Source organism: Dipodomys merriami, unplaced genomic scaffold, assembly GCF_024711535.1.
Source record: "Dipodomys merriami isolate MVZ:Mamm:240054 unplaced genomic scaffold, mDipMer1.0.p SCAF_6, whole genome shotgun sequence".
Taxonomy (NCBI): Eukaryota; Metazoa; Chordata; class Mammalia; order Rodentia; family Heteromyidae; genus Dipodomys; species Dipodomys merriami.
This window is the reverse complement of record NW_027206179.1, coordinates 57891987-57904426: the sequence shown is the minus strand read 5'-3', so window position 1 is coordinate 57904426 and position 12440 is coordinate 57891987.

The following is a 12440-nucleotide window of genomic DNA, read 5'->3' as shown; positions in this document are numbered from 1 at the left end:
CGGCGCGCACCCCCGCGCAGAGCCTCCGGCACTCCGTGTGGTCGAGGGCTGATTGCCCGGACCCCCCACCGTAGTCCAAGCCCACCACCTGCCAGGTGCTGCTCCCCCGCCAGGAAGCCGGGAGAAGGGGCTCGGCCGGGGAAGAAGATCCTCCTTTCGCACCGACACGTGCATCTCTGTTTGCCGAGAACAGGAACAAGGAGGGTGGGAGTCAGTGACACCACCTTGTTATTCTATTACCCCTAACTAAGCTGAACGGGTTGCTTGTCGTTTCTTTTAATTTTGAATGAAAGTGATGAGGTGTTGAGTTAAAAAAACAAAAACGCCAAAGGAGATGAGATGTGGTCGTGGGGCACAGTTCTGTTCCACGCCCAGGTGTCTTTAGGCTGCTGGCTACATACGTCAGCCCACCCCCACCCCACCTGGGCTCTCTGTTCGAACGTCCTGTACACGATCTATGGGGCCAAAGGTAGGATGACAATGTCCCTTGTGTCTCCTGGAGAAGAAGACGACTTTACAGGTTTTGTTTTGTGTTCAGAGGGGAAATGTGGGAGACACGGTCTCCTATGCAGACAGTAGCGTTTAAAAAATATCCTGGCCAATACAGGTGGACCTGTTGCAACAATGAGAAGTACAAGTTGTCATGTAGAAAACGAACTTTACAACTTTGGTGGGGGGGGAAGGGGGGGAAGGAGAAGGATTGGGATTGGGGGGGAAGGGGGAGGCTGGGAAGGGATGTGAAGGGTAAACAAAGGAGGAGGCTGCAATGCTTGGTAAGAAATGTACGCATTATCCTGCCCATGTAATTGTAACCCCTCTGTACAGTATGTTCACAAATTAAATTTAAAAAAAAATATCCTGGCCAAAAAGATAGCATTCCATTTTTTTAAATCCCCTTTCTTTCTGACAAATAAATCCTCATATTTAAAAGTGACTTACCAGTTGGGCACCAACTGGTTTATGCCTATAATCCCAGCTACTCAGGAGGCTGAGACTTGAGAATCAGGCTTGAAGCCACAGCCTACACAATAAAGTCTAAAGTCCGTTCATTTTAATCTCCAATTAACCATTAAAAATCTGGAAATGGAGCTGTGGCTTAAATTTGAGTGCCGGCCTTGAGAAAAAAGTTAAAGGTCAGCACCCCAGGCCCTGAGTTCAGGACCTACTACTGACACAAAAATAAATAAATAAAAGTTGACTTACCAAGAAAGATAGGCCTCTTACTAAAGTTATAAAGATTTTAGAGGGATTTATTTCTTCCTCTCCGAGCTCACCATCATCTGCATAGTCCTGGCTCCTAGTTCTTTATAATCCATTTATCACTACAGCTTCCTGCTGATGGGGGGAGGGGAGAAAAGGGGAAGAGGGGAGAAGAGAGAAGACTGGAGGGGAGGGGAGGGAGGGGAGGGGATCCTAAACTGGACTGATACAGGGCAGATGCGGGGCTGAGCTACCACCTCTTCCTCTGGAGGTCTCTCACTTTTACTGTCAAACTTGTACAGGTTGGCCCTTCTTGCTAGCCACTAGGGGACTTCAGTAACAGATGATGAGCTTATAAGAAGGCTGCAGAGTCCAATTCTTGATTCTCCCTGTCTTTCCAGTTACACTCCCCACAAGTAGCCCTGCTTCAGTCAGCCCAACCTTATAAATAGGCGGTGCCAATGGATCATTTTTTTGGCAAAGGGAGCTAGTTGTGAATTTAGCCTTGCATTCATTTTTATTGTTTTTTTTTTTTACAGCCTCTATTGGAGGAGTGTATTTGGTTCAGGGAGTTTTCCTGTAGACTTTTCCAGAATCTTTGCAGATTCCTAGGCCACCCTGCCAAGCTTTTCTTCAGATACCACAGTGTGGGCTACAGTTTAGGCTCGGTTGAATACATGCTTAGCATGTGTGAGGCCAGCATTCACAAAAAAAAAAAAGCAATTTTTTAATGACATATTGCATATAAAATGGAGCCTGTACCATGAGTGTTCCTGACCTAGGTCAGATCATTCAAAATATATATTGAAACTCTTTTTCACATCTTCCCTATTGCACTGTGACATCTAAATATCAATGTATTAGATCTATTAACTTTGGGAGGGTTAATATATACCATTGGAAGTGGGGAGGACTGACAGGGTGAGTGAGGTTAAAAAAAAAAGTACTTTATTTGCCTGTAAGAGAATAAAACTGAAAACCGTTGCAATTGTTCTAAGAGGAGAGGCGAAAGTAAGGAAAGGAGAGAGAGAGATGGTGAGTTTGATCAAGATACATTGTATGCATGTATGGAAATATCACAAAGCCCCTTTGCGCAACTAATATGTGCTAATAAAAATTATAAAGAGGGCTGGGAATGTGGCTTAGTGGTAGCATGCTTGCTAGAGCAAAAGAAGCTCAAGGACAGTGTTCAGGCCCTCAGTTCAAGTTCAGCTCCAGGACCAGAGGAAAAAAAAATAATATATATATATACATAAAGATAATAAAAAAACTAGCAATATATAACACTTCTGCAAGGAATAACAGTGTAGAACTGTCATGTCATATGTCATATGTATGAAAGTACACAGCAAGAATTTGTAGATCTAAGACAGCGGGTATATATTTTCATAAATTTCAAAGACATAGCCCTTTATTTTTAGGCCACAAGGAATGTTAAAATTTAAAATATGACTTTATATCTGTATATCACCTTTATAATAATAATTAAAACAGATTTACAAAATTGAAAGTAAACTTAGACATTGCCTTGGTATTCTTTAACTTAGAGGTAGAAAAATAGGGAGAGAGACAGATGGGGGTTATGATTTGCACAAAGCTCCAGGCTAGAATTCTTTTTTTTCTTTGTTTTTGTTTTGTTTGTTTTGTTTTTGCCCGTCTTGGGGCTTGAACTCAAGGTCTGGGCACTGTCCCTGAGTTTCTTTTGCTCACGTTTAGCGCTCTACCACTTGAGCCAAATCGCCACTTCTGCTTTTTCTGTTCATGTGGTACTGAGGAATGGAACCCAGAGCTTCATACATGCTAGGAAAGCACTTAGTGGTAACTAAGCCACATTCCCAGCCCCTTGTTTTTTGCTTACTTATGAGTGTACTGGAGCTTGGATTGGGAACTAGGTCTTGAACCCAGGGCCTTGCACTCTTGCTTGGCTTTTTGCACCTAACTACTAAGCCAAGTAACCAGTTCAGGATTCTTGCTAGTTAATTGGAGATAAGTTTCTCAGATTTGTCTTCCCTGGCTGGCTTCCAACAGGAATCCTTTCATCTCAGCTCCAGGGTAGCTCAAATTATAGGCATGAGCCAGGAGGTGGGCCCCCAGTTTAGAACTCCAGTTTTATACTTATATATCAATAACCTTGTCGATTACACAGATAGAAAATTTTAAGTATCCTATAACATGAATGTATTTTATCATCATTAACTATGTAATACATTTCCTTCCAATCAAGCCAGAGATTATAGTAATGTTAATTAGTTGACCACTGAACTGAATGAAGGCTTGATTTAAAAGATTTGGAAAGCAGCCAGGTTCTGATGACTCATACCTGTAATCCTAGCTACTCAAGAGGCTGAGATCTGAAGATTTGGGGTTTTAAAAGCCTGCGTGGGGCAGAAAGTCCATGAGATTCTTTTTTTTTTTTTTTCGGGGGGGGGTGTCCAGTCTTTGGGCCTGAACTCTGGGCTTGGGCGCTGTCCCTCAGCTCTTCAGCTCAAGGCTAACGCTCTACCACTTGAGCCACAGCGCCACTTCTGGCTTTTTTCTTTTTGCTTATGTGGTGCTGAGGAATCAAACCCAGGGCCTCAGGCATGTAAGGCAAGCACTCTACCACTGAGCCACCTTCCCAGCTCTCCATGAGATTCTTTTTTTTTTTTTTTTTTTGTCGGTCGTGGGGCTTGAATTCTGGGCTTGGGCCCTGTCCCTCAGCTCTTCAGCTCAAGGCGAGCACTCTACCACTTGAGCTACAGCGCCACTTCCGGTTTTCTAGTGGTTTATTGGAGATAGGAGTCTCACAGTCTCTCCTGACCAGGCTGGCTTTGAACCGCGATCCTCAGATCTCAGCCTCCTGAGTAGCTAGGATTACAGGTGGGAGCCACCAGCACCCGGCTCTTTCTTTTGTGCCAGTACTGGACCTTGAACTCAGGGCCTGAGCACTGTGCCTCAGCTTTTTCACTCAAGACTGGTGCTCTAAACCACTTAATCCATGGATCTATTTCTGGCTTTTTGGTGGTTAATTAGAGATATGATTCTTACAGACTTTCCTGCCTGGGCTGGCTTCAAACCATGATCCTCAGATCTCAGCCTGAGTAGATAGGATTACAGGCTTGATCACCAATGCATATCTTTCATTTTCCTTTTCTTTTTTTTTGGGGGGGGGGTCTGGTCATGGGGCCTGAACTCTGGGCCTGGGCACTGTCCCTCCGCTCTTCAGCTCAAGGCTAGTGCTCTACCACTTGAGCCACAGCGCCACTTCCGGCTTTTTTCTTTTTGCTTATGTGGTGCTGAGGAATCGAACCCAGGGCCTCTGGCATGCAAGGCATGCGCTCTACCACTGAGCCACCTTCCCAGCCCCCTTTTTTTTTTTCTTTCCCCTCCTCCCATCTTACCACCCTAGTTTATCTCATTACATCAGAGAAAGGGATTTGAATGTGATTGTAAACAGAACTAGGAGAATCAAGGATAGTACTGAAAGAACTAGAAAGAAGGTGCTGACATTTTGTAGTAACTAAGCATGTTGCTTAGTTTTTATCTGCCGATAAAAATCAATACAAAGTGGTAATGACTGTGTAGGGTACATGTGGTTTTAATATGATCCATAGAATCACTAGCTGTGTCAGGTGTAAAAAAACAGGAGGTAATAGCTACTCAGGAGGCTGAGAGCTGAGGATCACAGTTCAAAGCCAGCCTGGGCAGGAAAGTCCATGAGACTCTTATTTCCAATAAGCCACTAGAAAACTGAAAGCGCTGCTGTGGCTCAAGCAGTAGAGCATTCGCCTTGAGCTGAAGAGCTCAGAGACAATGCCCAAGCCCAGAGTTCAAGCCCCAGGACCGACAAAAACAAAAAACAGGAGGAAAAAGTTTATCGAATTTCAGAATTGGCTGATTCAGAGGGTCCACCCATAGGCAACATCTTCTGGACCAGAAAGTACACAGAGATGAACATGAGTATTTTATCAGAATATCAGATTTCTATTTTGTGATAAACAAGCCTTTAAATACATGAAAAAGTCTGTATTCTAAAGCTTAACATTTAAAAATGGGAATTTCTAATTAGCTGACCACTGATACAGTGCTGAAAGAAAAATTGATTTGTCTCCTATGATGCCATATGTACTTTAAATAGTTTTGTGTTTCAACAACAAACTGAAAAACAGAACATGTGACAGTTAGGTTGCATGCCTGAGTTATAGACAATTCCAACCTAAAAAAATTTTCCACAATCCAAGCAAGAGTCAGCTTTTTTCTTTTTTTCTTTCCAGTGCCAATCCTGGGGCTTGAACCAAGAACTCAGATGCTGATCCTGAGCTTTTTGTGTATGTGAGTGTGTGTGTGTGTGTGTGTGTGTGTGTGTGTGTATGTGTGTGTGTGTGTGTGTGTGTGTGTGTGTGTGTGTACTCAAGAGTAATGTTCTGTTCTACCACTTCCAGCTTTTTTAGTAATTAAATGGAGAATCGAGTCTCACACTTTATTGTCCCAGCTAACTTTGAACCATGATATTCAGATCTCAGCCTCCTGAGTAGCTAGGATTACAGGCATGAGCCACTGGCACCTGGCCATGATTTTTTGTTTGTTCTTCATTCAGTCACAGGTTTTGAACTAAAGGCCTGGGCACTGTCCCTGAGCTTTTTCATTCAAGGCTAGGACTCTACCACTTTGAGCCACAGCATAACTTCTGGTTTTATGGTTGTTAATTGGGGAACATTCAAGAATGTCTCAGGGACTTTTCTGGCCAGGCTGGCTTCAAACTGAAATCCTCAGATCTCAGGCTCCTGAGTAGCTAGCAGTACAGACATGATGCATCTGTGCCCAGCTCCCTGTCAAGATGTGTGTGTCCTCCCAAACAAGAGGATATACAGGGAGCTCATTTCCTCTTCTGTTTAATTCTACACTTTCAACCTTCATAAGATGCTGGGATTTCTCCAAAAGATTAGAAATCAACCAGAGGCCAATTGGATGGTTCAAAAAGTTTTCCCAGGGGCTGGGAAGGTGGCTCAGTGGTAGAGCACTTGCCTTGCACGCCCGAGGCCCTGGGTTCAATTCCTCAGCACCACATAAGCAAAAAGAAAAAAGCTGGAAGTGGCACTGTGGCTCAAGTGGTAGAGCGCTAGCCTTGAGCTGAAGAGTGGAGGGACACTGCCCAGGCCCAGAGTTCAGGCCCAACGACTGGACCCCCCCAAAAAAGAGAAGTTTTCCCAGAAAATTGACATTTAGAATTTTCTGAATCATTGTAAATAAAGCTCTACAGGAAACCAGTTCAGTCTATGATAATGAAAGGAAGCCTAGAGACAACATACATAATAATAATGCTTGTCTGCTGGTTTTTTTTGGGGGGGAGGGTGTATCCTGGGGTTTGAATTCTGGGCCTTCTAGGCAGGCTTTACAGTGAACCACACCTCCAGCCTGCTTCCTTATATTTGCATAACAGGGAAGGAGTACTGGTGAGCCTTTAGCACTAACACAAGTAAAGGATCAGCTTCAGACTACTTACTCCAAGAGCAACCAGCTTTTGGGGAGTGGATGGCTTACCTAGAACTTTTTGTATCCTGAATAAAAGCACATCAAACTCAGCGCTACAGCCATCTTGAGCTCTGTCTGCACCAAAAAGAGTAATTCAGAAGCTTGGAGTTAGAACAAATAAACACATATTTTTGCAGTTCAAATAGTGCACCTTATCCCAATAATATTTAAGCCAGCTCCATTGCCATACCTACTAGGACTGGTCAAACCACAGCTGGGGGAGGAGGGGTACAGGAGGAATGAAGGAGGGAGGAAAGGGGTGATTTGATCTGGGAACATTGTATGCATGTATGTTTTACAAGGAAGTGCCTTGTAAAACTAATATATGCTAATACAAATATTTTTGAAGGAACCAGAAGGCTTACTTTCATGAGGCAAATAAGCAAAATTAAAAAATACAACTGTATTTCTCTCTGTTTTGACATTGGCCTCCGAGTAAATTGGAGAGTGTCCCCCTCTACTGCCCAGTGAGCAAAAACTATTACAGCAATTTTTTTCAGGCAATTTTAGAACAACTGCAGGAATGCAGTGGGATTAAGTATCCATGTCTCCTAAAAAGCATGAATAAAACATCATCTAGGAGTTCAGCTAGGGTGATGAGATTAGAAAAAGACAGCAAACTGGTAAAACAGCAATTAATTTCTTCCTGCTTCACTTGAATATACATATTCACTTTCTAAGTAAATGAGTGAGAGATCGTGTTAGACTTCCTTTCTGTTGAGACCATGTTCTCTTCCCTTCGACCTTGTATCACAAAGTTGAGGACACCAGTACCAGCCATATACTAAGGGCCAGTATGCATCAGGAGAAGATATCTTCCAAAACTTCCTATAGGCTAGAAAATGGATGTGGGATGCTGGAGATGGAACCCAGGGTCTGGATATGTTGGGTGCCCGACCACTGAGCTCCATCTCCACCCCTACATGTCCTCATTGTAATGATGCAAGTAGCTACCATAGGACATCAGTAGATGTTGAAGATTAGTGCCAATTTCTGTATGATAACCAGTTAAAGTGAAATTAATTATGCAAAAAGATTGCCCCTCTTCTTTAATATCTATATGGTTGATACTTGATTGACTTGTTCACCTTTCATTGCAGACACAGCCATACTGCAAGGCTAACGAAAGCCAAAGGTAGAGGAGAAAGGGGACCGCACTGGCTATGACAGGATTATGTTTCCAAGTCCTCACTGGCCCAGGAATAATAGGACAAGAAACCTGTGTTATTGGTTTCTTGGGACTCATGACTGTAATGTTATCTACTCTGGAGGCTGAGATCTGAGGATTGCAGTTTAAAGCCAGCCTAAGCAGGAAAGTCTATGAGACTTTTATCTCCAATAAATAACTTAGAAAAAGCCAGAAGTGGTGCTGTGGCTCAAGTTGTAGAGTGCTAGCCTTAAGCACAAAGAAGCTCAAGGACAGTGTCCAGGTCCTGAGTTCAAGCCCCAGGACTGCCAGGAAAAGAAAAGGAAAGGAAGGAAGAAAAGAAGGGAGGGAGGGAGGAAGGGAGGGAGAGAGGAAGGAAGGAAGGAAGAAAAAAAGGAAGGAAGAAAGAATGAAAGAAAGAAAAGGAAGCTGTGTGAATGGATTCATTTGTCCTAACTCCAAATTCATGAAACTCATCTGAGTAGATTGCTGTGGCTCTTTCCAAATGATGATAATCCTGTACTGAGTATGCCACAATGGTGCCGGACCTGGTGACATATACCTGCCAGGACCTGGTGACATATACCTGCCAGGACCTGGTGACATATACCTGCCATCCCAGCACTGCAGAGGCAGAGTCAGGACAATCAACAGTTTGTAAAATAAGTCTTTAAAAAAATGCAAGGCCTTGGTGACTCATGCCTTTAATCTAGCTACTCAGGTAGCTGAGATCTGTGAATCATGGTTCAAAGCCAGCCTATGCAGGAAAGTTCTGGAGAACTCTTATCTATAATTAGCAACAACAAGCCAGATAGAGTGTGGCTCATGTGGTAGAGTGTCAGTATTGAGTGAAAACGCTAAGGGACAGTTATGTGAAACAGAGTTTAAGCCCCAGTACCAGCATAGAAAAGAAAAAAAATGTTATGTCACGATGTTGATCCTCTATGCAAAATACAAGAAGTCAAAATCACAGTGGATCTTCCAAGAAAAGCAGAAAATCAACAAAGCTTGGTGGGCTAGTTCTTCATTTCCTCATCAGTGATCAGTGATTCTGCACTTGGAATGTTTATCTTGGTACAACTTGCCACCTACATACCACAAAGAGGTAGTGTGGAATTACAATAATGTCTTAAAGTGCTTTGAGACAGGCATGAAATATTTGTTCTCTAACATAGGTACAACCTCATGGGTAGCATTTGCTACTCTCCAAATCACTTTAACTTAGGTAAATACATGATTTCCAAATCACAGCTATTTGTTCTCAGTTGTACTATAGCTCCTCCATCTCCACGTGCTATTCATGCTGGTTGCCAGAATCCAGTCTCAGGGATCTTACTGCCTATCCATGCAATACAGGTAGGAGGGGATTTTGTTTCGTTTTGGTCCTGCTGGAATTAGAACCCCAGCCCTCCCAGTATGCTCTAGCATCTAGCACTGAGTGACAAAGGGTTTTGTTTGTTTAGGAGATAGACTCTCACTGGTTTGTTTGTTTAGGTGATAGAATCTCCTTGTTACTCTTTGTAATTCTTTTATTTTTAATTTAAATTTAAATTTAATTTAATTTATTTATTTATTTTTGGTCAGTCATGGGTCTTGAATTCTTGGTCTGGACACTGTCCCTCAGCTCTTCAGCCAGCACTCTACTACTTGAGTCAAATGCCACTTCCAGTTTTAAGAGTCTTATGGACTTTCCTGCCCAGGCTGGCTTGGAACCTCAACCCTCAGATCTCAGCCTCCTTAGTAGCTAGGATTACAGGCGTGAGCCACTGGCACCTGGCTGATACCTGTTACTCTTTTTTTTTTTTTTTTTTTTTTGTCGGTCGTGGGGCTTGAACTCTGGGCCTGGGCACTGTCCCTCAGCTCTTCAGTTCAAGGCGAGCGCTCTGCCACTTGAGCTACAGCGCCACTTCCGGTTTTCTGGTGGTTTATTGGAGATAGGAGTCTCAAGGTCTCTCCTGCCCGGGCTGGCTTTGAACCGCGATCCTCAGATCTCAGCCTCCTGAGTAGCGAGGATTACAGGCGTGAGCCACCAGCACCGGGCACCTGTTACTCTTTGGGGCTCAATCAATCTTTTCATCTCAACCTCCAGGAATAGCTGGGATTATAGGCATACTTGGGCCATTATAGACATATTTTATCATGCCTGGCCAAAAAGGAGTTTTCTAAAAAATATATGGGACTTAACTGAGACGTCTGAATCTTTATTCCACATTCTTTGTGATCTGAGAGAGGAAAGCTTTTTTGCTCGAGGCTAGTACTCTATCTACCACATGAGCTATAGCTCCATTTCTGTCTTTTGGGTATTTAATTAGAGATAAGAGTTTCATGGACTTCCTGCCTTTTGGCTAGCTTTGAACTCAGCCTTGAGAGTAGTTAGGCATAAAGTGCCTACTTCACTGTTCACTTTTTAAATTAGGAAGACTCTTATTGTAAACATTAATTTAAACAAAGCAGAGTACCTAGATGATGAGAGTGTACCCTTAGATTAGTTGTTCTTGGCAGCTGCACTGTAAAACCACGTGTCAGCTTGTGTGTGTATTTTATACACACCTGAATTCTGTTCAAAGATATACTGATTCTAGGCACTGGTGGCTCATGCCTGTAATTTTAGCTACTCATGAGGCAGAGATATGAGGATCTTGGTTCAAAGACAGCCTGGACAGGAAAATCTGTGAGATGTCTCTGTCCAATTGACCACCATAAAAGCTAGAAGTGGAGCTGTGGCTTAAGTCTTAGAGCAATGGCCTTGAACAGAAAGTGCAGGGATAGCATACAGACCCTAAGTTCAAATCCTAGACATCCCCTTGCCCCCCCCCCACACACAAAGATATCCCAATGCCACCTTATTGTCACAGTGTAATTAAAATATACAACAAGTGTAGTCACTAATAAACCAAAAATGGAGAACCATGGAAACATTTTTTTTTTTTTTTTGGTCAGTTGTGGGGTTTAAACTATGGGCCTGAATGCTGTCCCTGGGCTCTTCAGCTCAAGGCGAGCGCTCTACCACTTGAGCTACAGCGCCACTTCCGGTTTTCTAGTGGTTTATTGGAGATAGGAGTCTCAGGGTCTTTCCTACCCAGGCTGGCTTTGAACTGTGATCCTCAGATCTCAGCCTCCTGGGTAGCTAGGATTACAGGCGTGAGCCACTAGTGCCCGGCCATGGAAACATTTTAAATCAGAAACCTACAGGACCTGAGATTAAACCCAAACAAAAGAAGGTGTTAAATTATATCATCAAGGTAAGAGTTTGTATTGTTCCTGTTACTAAAACACACTGAAGTGTGAAAGATGATTTTTTATTTGTTAATTTGGGTTTGGCTTTGGAATTTGGTTAGCAACAGCCTTCTTAGCTACGTTTGGTCATAGATTCTTGAGGTGGTCATACTGGAAGTTATTTTATTTTTATTTTTTATTTTATTTATTTATTTATTTTTGGCCAGTCGTAGGGCCTGAACTCTGGGCCTGGGCGCTGTCCCTCAGCTCTTCAGCTCAAGGATAGCGCTTTACCATTGAGCCACAGCGCCACTTCCAGCTTTTTCTGCTTATCTGGTGCTGAGGAATCGAACCCAGGGCCTCATGTATGCAAGGCAAGCGCTCTACCACTGAGCCACTTTCACAGCCCTGGAAATTATTTTAAACAGGTTCTGATGAAGAAATTTCAGAAGTGGACATGGGTAAAGCGATGCTGTTGAGAATCTGGGCCTTTCTTCACTTGGAACTAGATGTCACCTCTTTTCCTGGCAATGCTCATCTCCTTCCACTCCCCTCAGCCACTTTCCTCTTTCTGTCAGCGGGGGTGGGGGTGTGTGTGTGGAAGAATAGGAGACAAAATCTAGAGAAAGCTTTATTCTTTTTTGGAGGGGTGCCAGTATTGGGACTTGAACTCAGGGTCTAGGCACTGCCCCTTAGCTTCTTTGTGTGGTAGGCTGAAGCTTTGCAACATGAGCCACAGTTCCACTTCCAGCTTCCTAGTGGTTAATCGGAGATAAGAGTCTCACTGGGCTTTCTGCATGGGCTGGCTTTGAACCAAGATCCTCAAATCTCAGCTTTCTGAGTAGCTAGAATGACTGGTGTGAACCACTGGTGCCCAGCTAGAGAAAGCTTTTTATATGTACTCTGCTATTCACCAGTGAGCCACTGCTTCCTCCTTTAAATAGCCCTGGGTGGAACTTAGTGTGGTGCCTCAGCCTGTATTGTGTTAAGTGCTAGATTAGATAGATTCCCATCCCAGGATAGATCCCTAGCTCTGGCATCTGCCTTTAAATCCCTTACATATGTATTCTTATCATATATAAAGTATTATTCTAAATAGTTATATGTATATATACTATTCTAAACACATACATATATCTATATACAATGTTAAACTAGTGATATAAAAGAATTGTCACTCAACAAAGCAGTTTATGAGTACAATGCATCTTAATGTCACTTTTTCTATCATTCTCTCCCATCCCTCCCAACCCTAACCCTTTCCTCAATTTTCTTCATTTTGTAGGCTATACATTGAATTTTAGGACTGCACTTCCCCACTTTCTTCTCTTCATTCATCTATCTACCTTCTCTTGACCCCATTCCC